Below are 19,971 nucleotides of genomic sequence, written 5' to 3'. Positions count from 1 at the left end.
GCCCAGAGCCAAAATTGTGGGTTGTGTTACTAAGAAAGAAACTGAATGAATATTGAAAGACAACTAACATCCCTGCCATGCAGACCTGTTCATCAGGGGGTTCATCAGACTGGTGGGACAGTGTTTCTCTTTCTCTCCTGCCAAGGAATGTTCCTCTTCAGAGAAGGAGAAATGGTATTGGGCCTTCAGACTTAAACTTCTTATATCAGTTAGTTTTCAGGGTTTCAAGCAATGAAAGATTCCACTCACATATTCGTAAAATTTCAAGGAGACTTATTGGATTGTGTAACTGAAAAGTCCCAGAAGGAGAGCAAATTTTCAAAAGTAGTTGATTTAGGTCCTGTAATGTACTGATGAGGTTTACCTTTCTACAAAGCTTAATTTTTTTCTGACTTCCTTCATCATGGCAAAATGGTAGAAGAGTTTTTCACATTTGTGCGCTACAGTGCACCAGGACCATGTTGTATACTAAACAACAGCACAGACCAAATGAGGGTTTACCATTCTCTTGCCTGTGAGAGATGGAAATAGTGAATCACCAGGCTAATCCAAAATGAGGGAAGAAGCACTTCTCATGTGGTGTATAGTTTGTGCGTTACTGGAAAGTAAGGAGAGGGAAGAAAGCATACTGATGAGTGTTCATTACCAACCCTGCTCCCACGTGAGGCAGAGACTAAATCTCTAATATTTAGCACTGTGCGTGGTATACAAGTCAGTGATCAGTAACTATTGATTGGTTGAATGGATATTAATACCCAGGAAAGGTCATGCACTTCTACCATTATCTTCCCCACCTACCCACCACAGTTTACTAATGCCATCTTTGTATGTCCTGGTTAAATCAACTAGGCAAAAAGGTGTCCCAGATTTATCCTGACAGAAGGCCAAAGCATGACCTCTGGGCTCCACACTGTCATGCATATCCTCTTGGAGGCCTGTAACAGGGTCCAGGAGTTATGATTTCCTGGGTGAGGTATTAACTTAAATAGCAAAACAAAAGGGGTAGGTGCAAGCCATGATTAACTGGGACTACCCATAGGTGCTTCAGTAGAACTTGGGCCCATGTCAGAACTGAAGAGCAAATAAATCTACAAAATAAGCAGTAACCCTGGAATTAACAGTCCAGAAGTCACGTATGGGTAATGAAAGCAAATGGGAAGTGAGTTATGGGAAAAACTTGGGATGTAAATAGTGACAGGATCGAGTGGTAGTCTCCATCCCCACAGGTCCACCCTAGCAGTCACAGATGAGGACCTGACAGCCACACACTGTGAGGCACATTCCAGAAAAGTGAGACCTCCTAAGGAGCCAACTGTACCCTGCAGGTCACTGCCAGAACAGAGACCTTGGGGGCCAGGAGAATGGCAACTGGGGGAGCAAACAGCCATTCCTGAGGAGTTATTCTGAGGAGACTGCAGCACCTAGCTCTGGAGTCGACTACCTGGATAAATGCTGCCATGCGGCTTCCTGTCCTTGGGATTTTTGCTCAAGTCAGTCAATTTTTCTTCTCTCCTGTGAGAGTTTGTACATTCTTTGTTATGAAAATTAAATAAAGTAGCAGTCCTAAAGCTTATTTGTATAGGCTCTTATATACCAAAACAATGAATAAATGCTCACCAATATAGTCAACAGCAGCTAATTGTAGTACTACTGGGGAATAAATTAGGAGCCCAGGGTCAGTTCTAGAGCTCTCAGCTCTTAGCTCTGAATTGCCGTACCCTTCAGGACTTTGCACAAAGATCTCCTTTGCCTCCAACCCCTTTGCCCTCCCTGAAAGCTAACTAAAATATCCACATCTCCTTCAGATCTCAGCTTTTGTATCCCTTCCTCAAGGGTGGAGTGGCTGCTGTTCTAGAGGTCTGATGAATGCACCAATGACATCTGAATTCTTCTACCCTGCATTTAGCACAGTCTAGGGTGAGAACTAGGGCAAAGGATTAGTTTTCCTGCCTGAGATTCTGCTGGTACCTGACACAGAGACCAAGTTACCATCCACTTGTTCATCTTCCTTTGGCAAACACTCGCCTGCTTCACAGGCAGTCAGCTAAATTATGGTGAACAGGGTTGGATGTCCAAACACGGACCTTGCCCTGTTGAGCTTTCTGCTATACAAAGGAAACATTTATTTATTGATTGATTGATTTGTACCAGGGATCAAACTCACAATCTCGCACTTGCCAGTCAGGCGCCTACACTGCTGAGCTAAATCCCCAGCCTCCGGAAATAGACATTTAAAGTGCCACAAAGATCTTAAAGGGGGAGCTAAAGGACGCAGTAGGAGCCCTGGCTCTTAGAGGAAGTAGATAGGACAACAAGTAGCCCCTACTGATAATAAGAGAGATCACAAGGCTGAGAAAACTGCCAAACTCACCCTGAGTGGGCACGAGCTGTGGTCCAGATGAATGTCACCATAAAACTAACTGTTAAAGGCTGGCACTAGCAAAAGGTCATAAAATCTGTAGGAATGAAACTTCATGGATGTCCTTGAGTCAGGGGACTGTGCTTTCAACAGCTATGAGACCCTCGCCTATCCTATCATTGCTTCCTGGCTGATGAGGTCAATGGTTTTGCTCCACCGCACACACCTGACACCACCTGTTACATAGCTGTCACTACAGACTAAAAGACACGGGTCCAATTTAGTCCCAAACTTCCAAAACCATTAGCCAAAATTAAAACTTTTCTCAGAAACCTTATAGTGTATTTTGGTACTGATTTCTTCTAAAAACAACATTTTAAAACACATATGAAGGCTTAGGGTTGTTGCTCAGTGGCAGAGGATTCACCTAGCATATGTGAGGCCCTGGATCTTATGGCCAACACCACCAGAAAATCAGCAACAACACATTTCTCAGAGAATTTATGAATGGAAAATAATACACAGGACCTGGAAAACAATCTGTTCTCAAAAATGATGGTGATGGTGGTTATCGTCATCATAATCACTGTCATTGGCATTCTGTTGGTGATGGGAATTGGGCGGTGGCTGAAGAATGCCTCAGTATAAAGAAGGTGTAAAAAAGCACATTGTTACATTTTCCTTTTCTAGGACACAGATGGAGATAAACATATTGTAAAGGTGCAAAAGAACAGGGTTACTATAACTTTCAGCCCAATATTCTCAGGTGCACATAAAATTTCCAGAAAATTTCACCAAAGCAAGAACGTTTTTTTGTACCAGAAATTGAACTCAGGACCTTGCCAGACAGGTTGTGTGCCACTCAGCTAAATCCCTGAGCTACCAAAGCAAGAACTTTGACCTCTCTAATTCTATCAAGACTTGTAAACTACCCCAAGGATAACAATAACAATAACAATAACACTACCAACAAAATCAATACCAATGTATGGGAAACAACTTTTCAGGAAAAGTCACATTTCCATTAATGTATGCCTGCAGAAAAGGTTTCTGAAAACGCGGTTTCTCTTTCTCCCTTCCCTACCCTCAGAACCTAGCACTGCTCAAAACACTTTTCTTTTTGCAGACAACGTGAACTTTTAACCAACAATGATCATAAAGGACAAAGAAGGTCACTACATACTCATGAGGGGAAAACTCCAAGAGGAAGAGATAACTATCTTAAATATATATGCACCAAACTCCAGAGCACCCAGTTATATAAAACAACTATTAACAGAAATGAAAACTCAAAATATGTGTAACACAATTGTAACAGGAGACCTTAACATGACATTGACATCAGGGGACAGATCAACCAGACAGAAAATGAGCAAAGAAATAACAGAACTGAATCACACCTGTGAACAAATGGACTTGATAGACATATACAGAATGTTCCACCCCACAACATCAGAATACACATTCTTCTCAGCAGTACATGGATCATTCTCTAAAATAGATCATATATTAGCTCACAGAACATATTTAATCAAATGCAAAAGAGTTGAAATCATCCCTTGCATGTTATCAGATCATAGTGCTTTGAAATTAGAAATTAATGATAAAAGATACTGCAAAAATCCCACGAACACATAGAAACTGAATAACACACTATTGAGTAATCAGTGGGTCACAGGGAAACTAAAGAATAAATTAAACAATATCTACAAGAAAATGAAAATACAGATACAACTTCCCAGAATCTGTGGGATGCAATGAAAGCTGTCCTCAGAGGAAAATTTATTGCACTGAGTTCCCACATCAGGAAAACAGAACGAATACAAATAAATAACCTGATGCTACACCTCAAACAGCTAGAAAAAGAAGAACAAGTCAAGCCCAAAGCCAAAAGAAGAGAGGAAATTATAAAAATCAGAGCAGAAATCAACGCAATAGAGACTAAGAAAACAATCCAAAGAATCAATGAATCAAAGAGTTGGTTCTTTGAAAGAATAAATAAAATCGAAAACCCCTAGCCAACCTTATTTTAAAAAGGGAAGAAAAAGCTCAAATTCACGCAATAAGAAATGAAAAAGATAAAATCACTACAGACTCTACAGAAATATAGAAGATCATCAACACCTATTTCAAAAACCTCTACTCTCAAAAGTTTGATAACACAGAAGAAATAGATAGATTCCTAGAAACATATGAAGTACCAAAGCTAGATCAAGAGGATGTAAAACTGCTGAATAACCCAATCTTTATTAATGAAATTGAAAATGTAATTAAGTCCTTACCTACAAAGAAGAGCCCAGGCCCAGATGGATTCACTGCAGAATTCTACAAGAAATACAAAGAAGACCTAATGCCGACATTCCTCAAACTCTTCAATGAAATTGAAAGGGAAGCAATCCTTCCCAAGTCATTCCTGGAAGCAAATATTACTCTAGTACCAAAACCTGAGAAAGACCCAACTAAAAAAGAGAACTATAGACCAATCTCCCTAATGAACACAGATGCAAAAATCCTCAATAAAATATTGGCAAATAGGGTGCAGCAAATCATCAAGAAGATTATACACCATGACCAAGTGGGATTCATCCCCAGGAATGCAGGTATGGTTCAATATACATAAATCAATAAATGTAATCCACCATATCAATAAAGCCAAAAGTAAGAATCACATGATCATTTCTATAGATGCAGAAAAAGCCTTCAATAAGGTCCAACATTCATTCATGATAAGAACTTTACAGAAAATTGGAATAGATGGTCTTTACCTCAATATAATAAAGGCCATTTATGACAAACCAACAGCCAGCATCATACTAAATGGGCAAAAATTGAATGCCTTTACTTTAAAATCAGGCACAAGACAAGGATGTCCTTTGTCACCACTCCTATTTAATGTAGTACTGGAAGTACTAGCCAGAGCAATTAGACAAGAGAGAGAAATAAAAGGGGTAAAGATAGGAAAAGAAGAAGTTAAATTATCATGTATGCAGGTGACATGATACTCTACATAGAAGACCCCCTAAACACCATTGAAAGACTCTTAGATATAATAAATAAATTCAGTAATGTAGCTGGATACAAAATCAATACTCAGAAATCAATAGCATTCCTATACACTAACAACAAAATCACAGAGAGGGAAATAAGAGAAACCATACTCTTCATACTAGTAAGCAAAAAAATGAAATATTTAGGAATTATTCTTATGAAAGAAGTAAAAAACCTATACAGTGAAAATTATAATACACTGAAAAAAGAAATTGAAGATGATCTCAGAAAATGGAAAGACAGCCCTTGCTCATGGATAGGAAGAACAAACATTGTAAAAATGGCCATTCTCCCAAAACTGTTATACAGATTCAATGCAATCCCAATAAAAATACCATCAACATACCTTATAAATCTAGAGAAATCACTCCTAAAATGCATCTGGAACCAGAAGAGACCTAGAATAGCAAAGGCAATTCTAAGCAGCAAAGGCAAGGCAGGAGGCATCCCAGTCCCTGACTTGAAGTTATACTACAAAGCAACAGTAGTAAAATCAACATGGTACTGGAATCAAAACAGAGCCAAAGATCAATGGAATAGATTAGAGGATACAACCACAACTACAAACACATTCAACCTCCTTTTCTTTGATAAAGGAGCCAAGCAGGTTCACTAGAAGAATGACAGTCTCTTTAATAAATGGTGTTGGAAAAACTGGCTCTCCATTTGCTGAAAACTAAAGCTAGACCCATGCCTATCACCATGTATTAAATTAAAATCTAAATGGATCAAAGATCTGAATATTAAAACAGAAACACTAGATCTATTGGAAGACAAATTGGGTAAAAACCTTGAAGACATAGGGGTAGGTAGAGAATTCATGAACAGGACTCAAACTGCACGGGAAATACTTCCCAGAATCAATAACTGGGACCACCTCTTATTAAAAGGTTTCTGCATGTCAAAAGAAATCTCCAGCATAGTGAAAAGAAAACCCACAAACTGGGAAAAGATCTTAGTGAACTCTCTCTCAGACAAAGGACTTTTGTCTAAAACACATAAAGAATGAAAAAAAACTCAGACCCCTAAAATTCAAAGACCCAATCCAAAAATGGGCATCTGAGATGAAAACACACTTCTCAGATGAACAAATACAAATGGCAAATAAATACATGAAAAAATGTTCATCATCATTGGTCATTAGAGAAATGCAAATTAAAACTACACTGAGATTCCATCTCATTCCTGAAAGAATGGCCAGGATCAAGAAAACCAACAACAACAAATGCTGGAGAGGCTGTGGGGAAAAAGGAACTCTCCTACACTGTTGATGAGAGTGTAAACTGGTACAACCTTTGTGGAGGTCAGTCTGGAGATTTCTCAAAAAACTGGGATTGGAAGTCCCATTTGTTCCAGCTATTCCACTTCTAGGCATATTCCCAAAAGAACTGAAAGCATCATACCACAGTGATATATGGGCACTTATGTTTGTAGCAGCACAATTTGTAATTGCCCGATCTTGGAAACAACCCAAGTGTCCATCAACTGAGGAATGGATAAAAAAGTTGTGGTATTTCTATACAATGGAGTATTACTCAGCTATAAAGAAGGATCACATTGAGATATTTATCAATAAATGGGCGCAGCTTGAGACCATACTCATAAGTGAAATAAATCAATCTCGCATGTGTGAATGCTGAATAGTTTCCCTAATGTAACTAATGATTCAAATACATAAAAGTATGTGGTAATCATGATTCCCCATTATGTGGCCTTGAAGCCTTATAAAGTTTTCACTTATTAATTGGAATGGCTTTATTCTGGGCTGCTTGATATTATTGCCTGTGATGAAATGAACTGCTATTTTGAAGAAAATAAGTCATCATAATAGCTAGTGCTGATTTACTATCATCTTGTTTTGGAGCCCCACCAAACTATGGCTCTTCTGTCTCCATTGATTTTATCATGATGTATCTTGCTGGATTTTATTATATGTGATAGTATAAACAAAAATTGTTATAGGCAAAGAGATAATGTAGAAACCATTGTTCATTTTCTGTTAGCTGGTTCTAAATACCCTACAATGTCTTCATCCACTTGAGTGGTTTTGCACTGACTTGATATGTTTGAAGCTGTAGTATATGAAGTTATATTCAAACATTTCAAAAAAAAGACACTATGGTAACTACTATTAAATCAGGTTATTTAGTGGTGAAGCACTAGGTTGCTGAAACTGTCATGCTTTGACCTGTATTGTTATGTTGTTATGTCCTCTTTTATCTCAATCTCTCCCTTATTCATTAAAAAATTATTTAGTTATTTTTTATGATTTTTTAATTAAGGGGAAAAATAAAAAAAATTAGCAGGATATATTATAGTAACTTTTTTGATTTCCTATTAACTTGATTTGAAGTCCTGTAATACTCCCACTATCTTGTTTTGACTGATTAGACTCTGTTCCGTTCTGTATGATAATATCAAGTTTGAGGCTATAGGCAACTACTTTGAAGGCAATAAGATTCACTATGATGCCCATTCTGGTTTGACTATTATCTTCTTTGGAAGTTCTGTAATGTTTACAAGGTTTAGGTTTTATTGGTCTTGTTCTCTACTGTTTTTTTTCAACTCTATAATACCTAATGAGATAGACAATTATTTTTAAGGAAGAAAGAGGCATTATGGTAACCATTGTTGATAACCTTGTACTCTGTTTTTACATCATGTGCTATGTCTATCCTTGGTTTTGACTGACAGCAGTGTTTTGCCATATTTGACTTTATTCTCTTCCAAAAAAAAGTAACAAGAACTAAGGAGTAATAAAACCCAAAATGTGTAAATTTTGTTGTAAAAAAGAGAGGGAAAAAAAGTGCTCTAAAGGATACAACTGCAAGTGTGTTTAGGGGTGTTAAATAGATGACCATATTAATGTTTTTGATTGGATCATTGAACACAACTGTTTGTAGTCTCTCTGTTTGAATGTCCACTTTGTATGCTTTGATACTGTGACTTGAGCAACTCTCTCTAAGATGATAATGTGTAATCTATTAACTGGTGATTTCTTACTGGTTTTTTTTTTTTTTTTTTTTGTAGTTCTGTATTACTTGTACCCTTACACTGCTTTGTTTTGTTTTGTTTTTTTCTCTTTTTCCTCTTAAATAAAATTGTAAAAAAACATTTTTCTTTCCCAACACATGTAAACATTTTTTTCAGGGTTTTTGCAAATTCATATTTTTCCAAGGACAATGGATAGGACTTTACATTATTTAACCCAGGGGCCCAGGCTTGTGATTGTATGGAAACAAATACATTCTGGGTATTATTGTTCATTGTGATGTCATTAAAAAGGAGAACTGAAGCACATCAGGCTCTTCTAGTATGGGAAAGCAGAGGATTATAGTGCCAGACCCTATTGGTTACATTTTGGGTATTGGATTTCCTGTTGTTTTTTTGTCTTATCTTTGTTTTTGAGGAGATGGAGCACAGGTAAATTACTCTTTTCTTTCTACTGATCAGGAGGCAGACCCTGATATCTGTAAAGACTTGTCATCAAGGGTCATTGGCTGTGGAACCCATGATTGTGTTGAACAGATTTCAGCATCATTCAGGAACTTCTTTCAGTAAAGCCAAAAATTGATTTTTGCTTAGCTTCCTCACACCTAGCAGAAGCTAGGTCTGACCCAGCCCCATGAGTTCAGGTATGGGTTCTACCTGAAAACCTTATTGTGAGGGCATCAAGTTCAAATTATGACTTCTTAATAATTCCACGGCCTCTCTCCTTCCAAACTCTGCCTTTGTTTCTAACCATTACTGTTTTGCAAGTTCTGTTCCAGCCATGAAGAACTTCTTTCAGTTCTTCAGCAGCCAGTGCCACTCTAGTCTCTGATCATTTCTCTCTGCCTGGAAATTCTTCACCTCTCCTCATCAATATGAACGCTTATTTGCTCTTCAGGTTTCTGCTCAATGATCATTATCTCTGGAATACCTTCCTCCCCAGCCCATGCAAAACCACAATGGAAAGCCTTTATACTTCAGGTAGGTATTTACAAAACAGTCTTGCTCATGTACACTGTATTCTCAGGCTTACCACTGCGTGGTGCATAGTCAGCAATAAATATCTACTGAAAGAATGAGTGGCTCAGTGAATGAATCAATGAATACATGAAAGATACTTGTTCCCACCAGTGACCAGTCCCTATGACTACTTTCCATAAGGACTTAGATGGTAAAACATATTTCTGGTATCCTTCAGCTGGGTGTCCCAGACCAAGACGTTGAAGCTTGTATAAAGGATATGGGAAAATGTTTATTATGTAAAATAAAGTAATTAACAATAAAGTAATTTAGAAAAAAAAAGTCCAGGCAAAGTGATTTTGCTGATCTCATGTGGGATGGATATATATCAGTGTTTTAAGGATACATCTCTAGCCTGCTTCTGTATTTCTCACAAGGAGGTCCTTAAGTCTGTAGCATAGATGTACCAGTAAGATTAGTCTTCAGATGATTCCAGGGACTGCTCCATAGGAGTACTAAACTCTTAAAACTAATACTAAGGGACTCATCCTCTTCAGACTAGGACTCTTCATGCAAGGCTTGATTGTAGGTGTGGCAGGAAGAGAGGGCAAGACTTGACATGAGACCTATTTACTAAGTGGCAGAGAATAATGCCAGTGAAAGGACCAAATGGAAGCCACCTTTGTCAAGAGGCACAGCTACCTCAGTGACAATCAGGACCAACGGGCAAGGGAACTTCCAATCAAGAAGCAATGGGAGCTTGAAGGTGTGTTCATGGCTGCCTCCAGCAAGAAAAAGAGGAAGGTTTCTTCCATCAGAGTGAGTTCCTAAACTAGGATAAGACATGTTGGAACTGCCCGTTGGTACAGGAAAAAGAAGCCAGAAATAGTAGAATTTGGGTCAGAGAGAGTCACCCTTCTGAAACACTGCCCTCTTCAGAAGGATCAACTGTGAAAGATGCTGGCCTGTGCAGGAAGATCTAAGGAATATATGAGAGGTGCAGAATCAATGGACAATGACCAGATGCTCAGGACGTCAGAGGGGTAGGAAATGAGATGGGGCTTACACTAGGATAGAATCACATTATTGACTCTTAAACAAGTGTAACCCATCTTTTCTCTGGGCTTTTCTCTGGAGGATGATGAAGGGTGAAGTTGATAGACATCAGTGGGGAATGAACCAAATGTAATTTATAGAGAGAATAAAGAAAAGTTCTCGCTGAGAGATGTCTCAATGGAGGATGCTGAGGAGGTGCCCAAGTGCAGGATTTATACACACTTTGTTGGACTATTTACTGGGCATATGAAAAATGAAACAAAGAAATCATGGAGTTGCCACTTTGAGCTAGGCTTCTCAGTTAGGAGAAGTAGATTTCCTCACACCTCAGTTTGTCCAGGCCCTTGTCCTATGAAATAATATGTTGCCATTTTTAGCTAGGCCTCTGACAATAGGAGAACAGATGTTCCTTCTTCCTCCGCCCTTTAGTTTCCTGGTCTTACCAGGATATAATGGATTCCACTGGGAAGATGGATAGCATGAGAATCCTAGAGTTTTGAGCATCCTCCAGGTGTTGAAGAAGCTTTGGAATTTGGGGTAGTCGTCATGGCAGAAAACAGAGCATTAATAATGATTCTTTCCAACTGCATGATTGGAAGAGGACCTTCAAACAGTGTGTTGGTAGAGGTCACTGCGAGCTGATGTGTGGGAATAGTATTGGTGGATGTGGGAAGGCAGCTTTGAAGGAGGGGTTGGAGCAGGTGCAAATCACCAAAGTAGTGAGGTTGTAAAAGGAAAGTTAATTTTGCAGACTCTGAAAAAAAGTAAAGCACCAAAAAAATACTCGACCATGTAGGGCCTAGCCAACAGGCCCTTTTCAGAGATGTCTGAACCATTCTACCCAGGGCTGGAAGAGGGCCCAGGTGGGGTGTGGGGCTGGACCAAGGTAGGGGAAGAAATAGAGATTCTCTGCTCTGTGCAGAAACTAGATAGGCTACTGGGTTAAAAGAGATGGACTTTGCTCTGCAGTACAGTGTGGGTCCTATGACTTCAGGTTGAGTGGCATATGTCTATAACTGATAAGAGTGTAGCTCCATCTGGCATCAGTCTGGTGCTGATATAGAACTCAACATCAGAGATGCTCGTTTAGGGTCTGGCTGTTTTGCCTGTAGACCAGTTGATAAGCTCATTGCTCAAGCAATTCTCACAACTGCGGTGACAGTCTATCAGCCTTCAACACATAGATCCTGAAGAGTGGATATGTGTCCAGCTTTTCTGTCCGACTGTACCACTACACAGGCACTAACTGAATGAGGAAGAGAGGCAAGAATTCACAGCAGCCAGGCAAATGATGGGAATTCGCACCTGCAAGGCTCCCTCTTCAGAAGCTGGAGGATGTGATGGCTTATATTTAAATGTATCCCCTCATGACTCCCCATTATATTGCTTTGAAGCCTTATGTTTTCATTCATTAGTTGGAATGGTTTTATTCTGGGTTGTTTGATTTTTATTGTCTGTGATGGTATGAACAGCTATTTTGAAGAAACAAGACATTATAATAGCTAGTAATGATTTTAAAAAATGAAAAAAATGTATCTCCAAAGCCTCATCACTCATAGATGGGGATTTAGGGAGGTATTTGGATTACAAGGGCGCGATATTCATCAATGGGTTGGTCCAGTGGTGATTCACAGCTAAATGTGATGCTGGGGGTTGAAGCCTGGTCTGAATGAAATGGGTCACTGGGGACATAGCCTGGGTCTCTCTCCCTCCCTTCTTCCTTGATCTCTCGCTCTCTCTGCTCCCTGCTACCATGCAAAGACCAGTTTTCTCCTCTACTATGCCTCACTGCCATGCTACCCAGACTTGGAGCAAGTGACTATGGACTAAAATCTCTACTGCCTTGGCCCACAAAACTCTCAAATCTTTGAGTAAGGACTGTGAAGGGCAGCAAGAAGGTGAAGAAATAAAGACACAGAAAGCTGGGATAAGGTGGCTCCCTCTCTCTTGATGGGAGGAAAAGAACTGCTCAACCAATGTGGTGCATTTGTTTATACATTTGGCAAGTTAGTGTCACATGACACCCTGTTGCCTAGCAATCCACATACATGACAATCTAAGGGTTTGATGTTTTTTGGACTGGAGCAGCTTGTTTATGTGACTTGCCTCCAGCACTCTGTTTTTGGGACCAGCTTTACTTTAGTCTTGCATGTGGGATTGATCACCAGCTTTAGTGGCTCTCAATATTTCTACTTTGCTGTTTTTTGTACTTGCAAACAAAGGGTGTTTAAATGAAATTGGAGGAGATGTGTTTGAAATTGGAGGACTCTGTAGATGATTTTTTTTGTGGTTATGCTTTTTTTTGTTGTTGGATATTTAAGAACAAGTGAGACCTGTATTAATTAAATTTAATGTTTTACTATTTACTAAGATTAGTTAAGTCTCTTTAGGAATTCTCTTGGAACCATGCACAGCACCTTTTAGTACTTCTGTCAGTGTCAGCCATCTGGATGAGTCATGACCATTGCTTGACTAAGTTGTTTTTTTATGAAAGCTTGGAAGATTTTTTTTTTTTGTGGCTGTTTTTAGGCACACTATTGTTGTGATATATTGTTGATCACTTTTTGTGTGGTTTCACAATCTCCTTGGTTAGAAGATGAGGAACTCACTGAATACAGGATGTTGCAGCACGCTGTCCTGATTCTTTATTGACCTTGGAGGGCTATAGCCAAAACATTGGCTGTCCTCCTAGCCTATATATTTTTTTTTAAATTTTGGTGTCTAAATATTGAACATCTAGAAGAAAAAATTGATAACATTATAGTGTAACAGAGGCAGTAAGCTTAACATTATTATCTTATCTGAATATCAAGCATCTTAGATCATAAAACAGAATTATTTTTTAACAACCATGGATGTTTTAGTATTTAAAGTCCTGTAGAATGTTAAAAAACAATATATATTTTACAGAAAATTAGGAATCCAAACTATACATCATATTATTCTGGGTTGATGACAATCTTGATGACATTTTTGTGACACACCTGAATTTTTATTTTGACGTAAAACATCCCTTTTAGTTAACTGTCTCCATCTAGTATATAAGAAGCTTTTACTTAACTTATTGAGCATTAGTGGAATGTGTGTCTGATAAGTTTTTGTTAAAGGCAGAGGTCTGAATCTGAAAGAAAAGTCTATTACCATAAATTATTTCTGTTTTATTTTTGGAAGACCTGTATATCTGGAGGTGTGAATACACTTAATATACCACAAGGCTAATAACAATCAATTGTCATAGCATATGAAAACTTTGTATCAAAGCATATTTAAATCAAAAACTTTATTGACTGGAAAACTTAATCTTTTTTGATGACCAATGTAACCATATCACAATAATATATTTTTAATAATAATTATTGTAGTGCCTCCCATAGAGCTATGGAGATCATTGGGGTTTTTAATTAATGCCCCAGAACTGATTAATATTATTTTAGGTAGTTGATTTTTTATTTATCAATTGGAGTCCTGTCCAATAATCTCTCCACACTCTAAGGGATTTTTAACTATTGTAACAATTTTTTGATGACATATGAAAATCCAATCACAACATTTAATACATAATTTTTGAACAAGAGACTCTCAAGTAATAATATATAAACAACAATACACATAACATCTATACACCCAATTTTAGCATCATTTTGACAAGTTGGCAGCCCGGATGGAAACATGCTTTTTAAATTTTAAACCAAATTAAAATTTGAACAAATGATCTAAAAATACAAAAGGAAAAAGGGAAAGAGAAAAAAATTGTTGAGCTCAAATAAAAATGAATACCTATTCATGAATATGACAGATAAAGAAACAAGTACACAGTTTAACAGACTGGGCACACAGACAAATCTCTTACAAAATTGGAATGTACTCAAGTATATTTTTGACCAAATTAAAGTATAATAACTTTTACAAATTTAGAATTTATAACTATAAGTAGACTAGTCAGATTTTGTTGTAGGTACGTTATCAGAGATCTCTTAAGAATTTGGAAGGAATAAAATCTTTTATCTATAATCAATATATATTTTTGTATTTTATTTTGTCTTAAGAATACTAGTAACTTTTGTGTACCTCTTTTTACTTAGCTTTTAGCTCAGCAATCTCTATATCCTCAGTCACCTACTTAGACCTTTAATTTTTATTTTTGGTTACCATCTCTTTGGTATCTTGGGTCAACACTTTTAATTGGCCCGAGACAAGGTCTAGCCCCATTTTGTCTATCAGCTGTCGCATGGTCTCCGAGGCATCACTAAACAATGGATAAAGTCTACCTTTTTAGGCTCAAGGCCTATGCACAATTATTGATGATGGCCTAGGTACAATTATAAGGAATTTAGGGAGAGATGTGGTCAACCAGAGTACACATAATTGACAGAGATGAGATAAGATGGACAGATGTTGAGGCTAGATAATTTCTGTATCGATCAGCAGTCTAGGGCTGAGGCCAAGGAATGACTAGTGTGGTTGGAGCTCTCTTGGTTATCTGAATGGACATCCACATACTCCTAAAGCCAGTCAGGGTCATGGATAGCGGCTAAGGGAGGAAGGACTGAATCTGAAACTGTAGCCACAGTCATTAACACCCATAGATTAGTCCCAGCTATGCCTGGTGTGCGGACAGGAACCTGCCACTGACAGTGACCTCAACCTGGGGTTGACTTTGGCCTCCTTTATGTTTCACTCCTGCAAGACTCTTAAGCTACAAAGAATCCTTAGAACAGAACCTCTGTTTCCAAGTTACCAACCGCATCTCACATTGCCAAGAAATTTGGGGTTTTTATGCCAGAAAGGCTAGACAATCTTTGGGTGAGTTGGGTTGGAAAACGAGGGAGGAAGTTAATTCTTTAGGATCTTCAGATTCTTTCTTCTCCATTGCTCTTAGAGAGCTAGAATCCTGACAATTTCAGGAAATGAGATAACAAAGGAAAGAAATGTATACTTTTACAATGATGCAAGACTTCTAGTGTATGACAGTGTGATAAGTAAAGTGATAGCACCATACCAAAGAGGGAGATTGTGCCAAGAAAAAATTGTTAGAATTTGCTCATCAAGTTGCTGCCTCTTTTTTAAGTAATAGAGACTGAACTATCCCTGCTAAAAGAATTCTGCCCTGTGTGTTTCTAAGATTTAGAATTGCAAGATAACATTTTTGCTTTTTATAGGTTTATTTTTTTTTTTATGAGCTCACTGTGCAACCCAGGCTGATCTTGAACTCGCAGTGATTTTTTTTTTTTTTTACCTCAGCTTCAAGAGTGCTGGGGTTACAGGTATGCATCACCACTCTTGGCTTAAGTAGATAATTTTAATTGAATTTTACTCATAAAATCTGTGAGACAGCAGTGACATTGAGAACAGGCAAATTCTGATTGAGTGTAGAAATAAAAAATGGTGTGTTTGAATGCACTTTCAGTGAAGGAAGTGGAAATTTAGTGTATCCAGAAGATAGCTTAAGGTATCAATATTTGATGAGAAAGGGAAGGAGGAAGAGGCCATTGCTCATGTTCTCTTAGCTTCCTACTTCCTAAATAGTATTTTCTCCCTTCTATTTTTGGCTGATTTACTCCCACTGATCCTCTAAGGTCAGTCTCACCATCACCTCCTTCTGAGACTTGCCCATGACAAAAAACACTTAAAAAATTCAAAACCAACAAACCAATACTCCAAATGTTTGGGAGGACATTCTAAAAAGAGATAACAAGGACTACAATTCCCTGAACTCCAACAGAATGACTCTACCAGGGAAGGCAAGCAATTGACCAGAGGGAGAAAAGGGAACCAACAACACGAAAATAGTATGACAAGGATAAGTCAACAGATACCAGTTTTAACCATCTATGCTAATGGTCTCAAGTCTCCAATCAAAAGAAACAGACTGGCAGAAGAAAAGAAATCCATGGTAACTGAAATATTTTTAAGTCCTAAAATCATTGAATGTTCTGAAAAGAAATAATTAATATACACTGTATCATCTTTAAAGTAGCTACTTGGTACAAGACATCAACAAAATGATTCTCTCTTACAAAGAAGAAACAAACATATTAGCAAAAATTTTATTTTCCATGGTGAAGTCTTTAAAGCACACACAAAAAAATTTAGATGAATTTCTATTTAACAGAAAAAAAAAATTGGAGGAACAAATATTGCCCAAATCTTTAGGACTGTGATTAATAAGTCAGTGGTCTTCAAACATTTTTGATCACATACATAAAGCCTTCTTTTTATCATATTTTTAAACATTCTAAATTTTTTATCATAAATTAGTTGCAAAGAATGCAGTTTCTTATATGCTGTAAAATTAACAGTTTAGAACAATTGCACTTACAAGTAAGTCCAATTTATGGCAATTATTCTTACTATCAACCATTTTTTAAAAAGTAAAAACTCTACTTACAGAATATTTTACAAAATTTATTCTTCTCTTCATACTCATAATTTCATATTCCTACCCCTCCAGGAGTGTTGAAAGGATTTTGCCCTAGACACGATATTACGGCAGTGGGAGGCAGAACCAAGTCACTTCCTCCTTCCCCTATGACAACTTTCTTTTTCCTTTACCAGTGGCGTGAAGAAAGTCCCAATCAGCTGCTCCTGTGTCACCAATGCCCACCCTAAGAGCAACCCCACTCAGAGGTTTTATATATATATATCCCACACCCCAAGTCCGGATCAGAAGAGGCCAGGCCATCTTTGGTCCTTGGACTCCTCTCCACATCCTTGGAATAAAGGCTACTGTTTAATTTTTTCTCTTTTCCCATGCTGAAAACCCTATCGAGTATATCTTGATTTATAATTTTTATGTTTGAATTTTTTATGAATCACACTATTATATCTTTCTTCAGTGAAAACGCAAATTGAAATTTTAAAATTTATTAAAATTTCCCATGGCTGAAAGAATGCAAGTAGTTGAACACTTTTTTCTAAGCTGAGACATCATTGTATTTATTAGTAATAATTGAGTGTTCAGATAATACAAATATATTAAAATACTTATAATTATTAAATATGATTTTAATAGATTCATGCATACATTGATATTAAATACTGCTTCTAACAAGAATGTGACAGATCATCATCTATATTTTCTCAATTTTTCATTATTATCAATGAAAAACTTCAGAGAAAATTTTGAAAAGATTATCACATTAGTAAGCAGATAGAGCTATAAGGAATTTTGCCTTTATCAATGTCACTCAATTCTTTTAATTCCTTCTAATTTATAAACTCAGTGATCTTTAGGACACACTTTGTGAAAAGGAATTATTTGGACATTGAGAATTCATTACCTGTTCATTAGAACTATATGCTTTCTTCCTGCAGCATATTTTAAATTAATAAGGAACTTACAAAAGTTTCCTGGGGTTTTTACTTTCATGAGTAATGCATCACTTAAACATTCTCAATACCAGAAAGGTATGCTTTTCCTTTTGGTAAACTGGAAAAATTAAAGTATTGTGAAACAGTAGGGAAATAAACCATTAAGACACTTTAGCGGCATACCTGTCACCAGTGGATGGATTTCAGGAAGGAATATTGTAGGAGAAGCTGAAAACTGAGAAACAAGGTAGCCTTAAAACCATGTCCATCTAGGCCTTAGGGATCCCATGGAGGATATGCATGTCACTTTAAAGTTAACTGACAAATTTTTTATAACATTTTGTTGAATTAGATGAGAAAGAGAGGTCAGTGTAAATTAGGTCTTTGTCAGGACAATGATTGCTGGCTATATTCTAGGAGTGTAGAACAGTAACCTATAACTGGAGCTAATAAAGTTGTCTTCATGTCTGGCGGTGTATGTCTGTAATCCCAATACTTGGAGGGTGAGACAGGAGGATCATTGAGATTTTAAAGTCAGCCTGGGTTACATAGGAGTTTATAGCCAGCCTGGCTATATATAGTGAGTTCATGGCCAGCCTTGAAATACATAGAATGTCCCTGCTTCAAGAAACAACAAAAAAGTTGTTCTCTTGGCTTTTTATTTATTTAGGCACTAAAGATTGAACCCAGGGCCTTCATAATAAACTACATTTCATTCGGTTTGGGGTGCACATCCTATAAATTCCAAGCTCGATTTACCTGTGCGCTGTACTTTTTATTACCCTGTCTCCCTAACAGCACTTTTCTGTTAGTGTGTGCCTTATCATATCTTCCCATTATTTTCTATAAATGTAGTTGCTTTTTTAAAACCATTGCATGTACACTTTGAATTCATTGCTCCACATATACAAGAGCCTGGAATTAATCTGTTAGCTCTACTACACGGTTTCACAAGGTGTTCCTAAGTTACTAAATTGTCCAGGTTGGGCTGAAATTTGTGATCTTTCTACTTGAGTCTCCTAGAGTGCTGAGGTTACAGGTATGCTCCCATATACCCACTGCTTTTTGTTTTTATTTTGTGTTTTCCCTGATTGCTCAGATTACAGGTGTGTTCCACTGTAAGTGGATAGTTTTAAAATGTATATACATCACGTTTCACTTATATTTTTCTTTCACATTTCCTTCTTAGTGATATCAGTTTCAATTCTGAAGATCTGATGTTGAGCGTATGTACAAACCAAGGGTAATATGCTACATTTATAAATTAAGATTGTAAAAACGTGAAATATTTAGTGTGGCAAGCGAAAACTATAAAACATGGCTGTACGAAAATCATAATTCAATTATGCAAAAATTCGTAAACTTTTGATGCTATAGGCAAATATAAAAACAGAGCTGTGGAGTTTTTTTTAGAAAGTGTTTTTAGTGCTGTATGTCTGCTAACATTTTGGACGGCTATACTGATGATGTTGAAGATTAGACGAAAATGCCCTTTTCTCCAGTGGTACTAAAGAACTGTGACTTTGTTTCTTCAAATGTAATGTTCAAGAAATTGCCAGTCCATTTTCAAAATTATTTTTCGCGCTTTGTTATGGACATTGTTCCCTGAACATACTTAAACTCTTCTTCAAACTAGTGAGATACCGAACATCCCAAGACTTCACGGCACAAATTCTAGAAAATTACTTCATACCTAGTGAGGTAATAACTCCTTTCATTCACATAAATAATTCTTTATGTTTCTTTCATTTCCTGGTTTGTCGTTCATAATTGGAGAAATTTTTGTTGTGTCTTCTTGTTTCGGCACTCGTCACGAGTTCGGTGTTTCAGGGCCGAACGAAGGACGACGAGACAAGACGAGAGAGTCCAGGGGAGCCAACAGAAACACTGCAGACCCTACCCCGCCAGATTTTCAGAACCGAATGTTAACCAAAAGGTGGGGACGAGAAGACAGGGCCTCGAGCTCGCGATACTTCGGCAGCCCTGCGGCGCCACGCCCAGTGCCCCTCGCGGCATCCCGCCCAATCCCGTGCGCCCGGACGTCTCTCTCGGAGCCTGCGGCCCCGCCCACTCCCTGGTCGCCCCTCCCTAGTCCCACGGCACGCCGGCCTGTTTCTCGTGGAGCTCGCGGCCCGGCTCCCGAGGAGCCCCGCCCCTCCCCGCCCGGCGCACGCGCAGAGCTCGAGGCTCCGCCACTCGGCGCACCGCTTCGCCGCGGTGTCCCGCCCAGCCCTAGGCGGTTGCTC

At 38.0% G+C, this 19,971-nt stretch overlaps 1 long non-coding RNA gene across 1 annotated transcript in view; it reads right to left on the bottom strand.

Moving 5' to 3' along the window:
• LOC134471640 (uncharacterized) overlaps window positions 1-19,837 on the bottom strand; it is a 36,118-nt gene extending 16,281 nt beyond the window's left edge. The window contains exon 1 of the long non-coding RNA XR_010041148.1: window positions 16,803-19,837. This is a non-coding gene — a long non-coding RNA (uncharacterized LOC134471640). The remainder of the gene's footprint in view (window positions 1-16,802) is intronic.
• Window positions 19,838-19,971: the final 134 nt, after the last annotated feature.

This window comes from Cavia porcellus, unplaced genomic scaffold (assembly GCF_034190915.1).
Source record: "Cavia porcellus strain 051 isolate PalLab524CR breed Dunkin Hartley unplaced genomic scaffold, mCavPor4.1 scaffold_19, whole genome shotgun sequence".
In the NCBI taxonomy this organism is placed as follows: Eukaryota; Metazoa; Chordata; class Mammalia; order Rodentia; family Caviidae; genus Cavia; species Cavia porcellus.
Note: the sequence above shows the minus strand (reverse complement) of the source record. Positions and strands in the feature narration are given on the sequence as shown.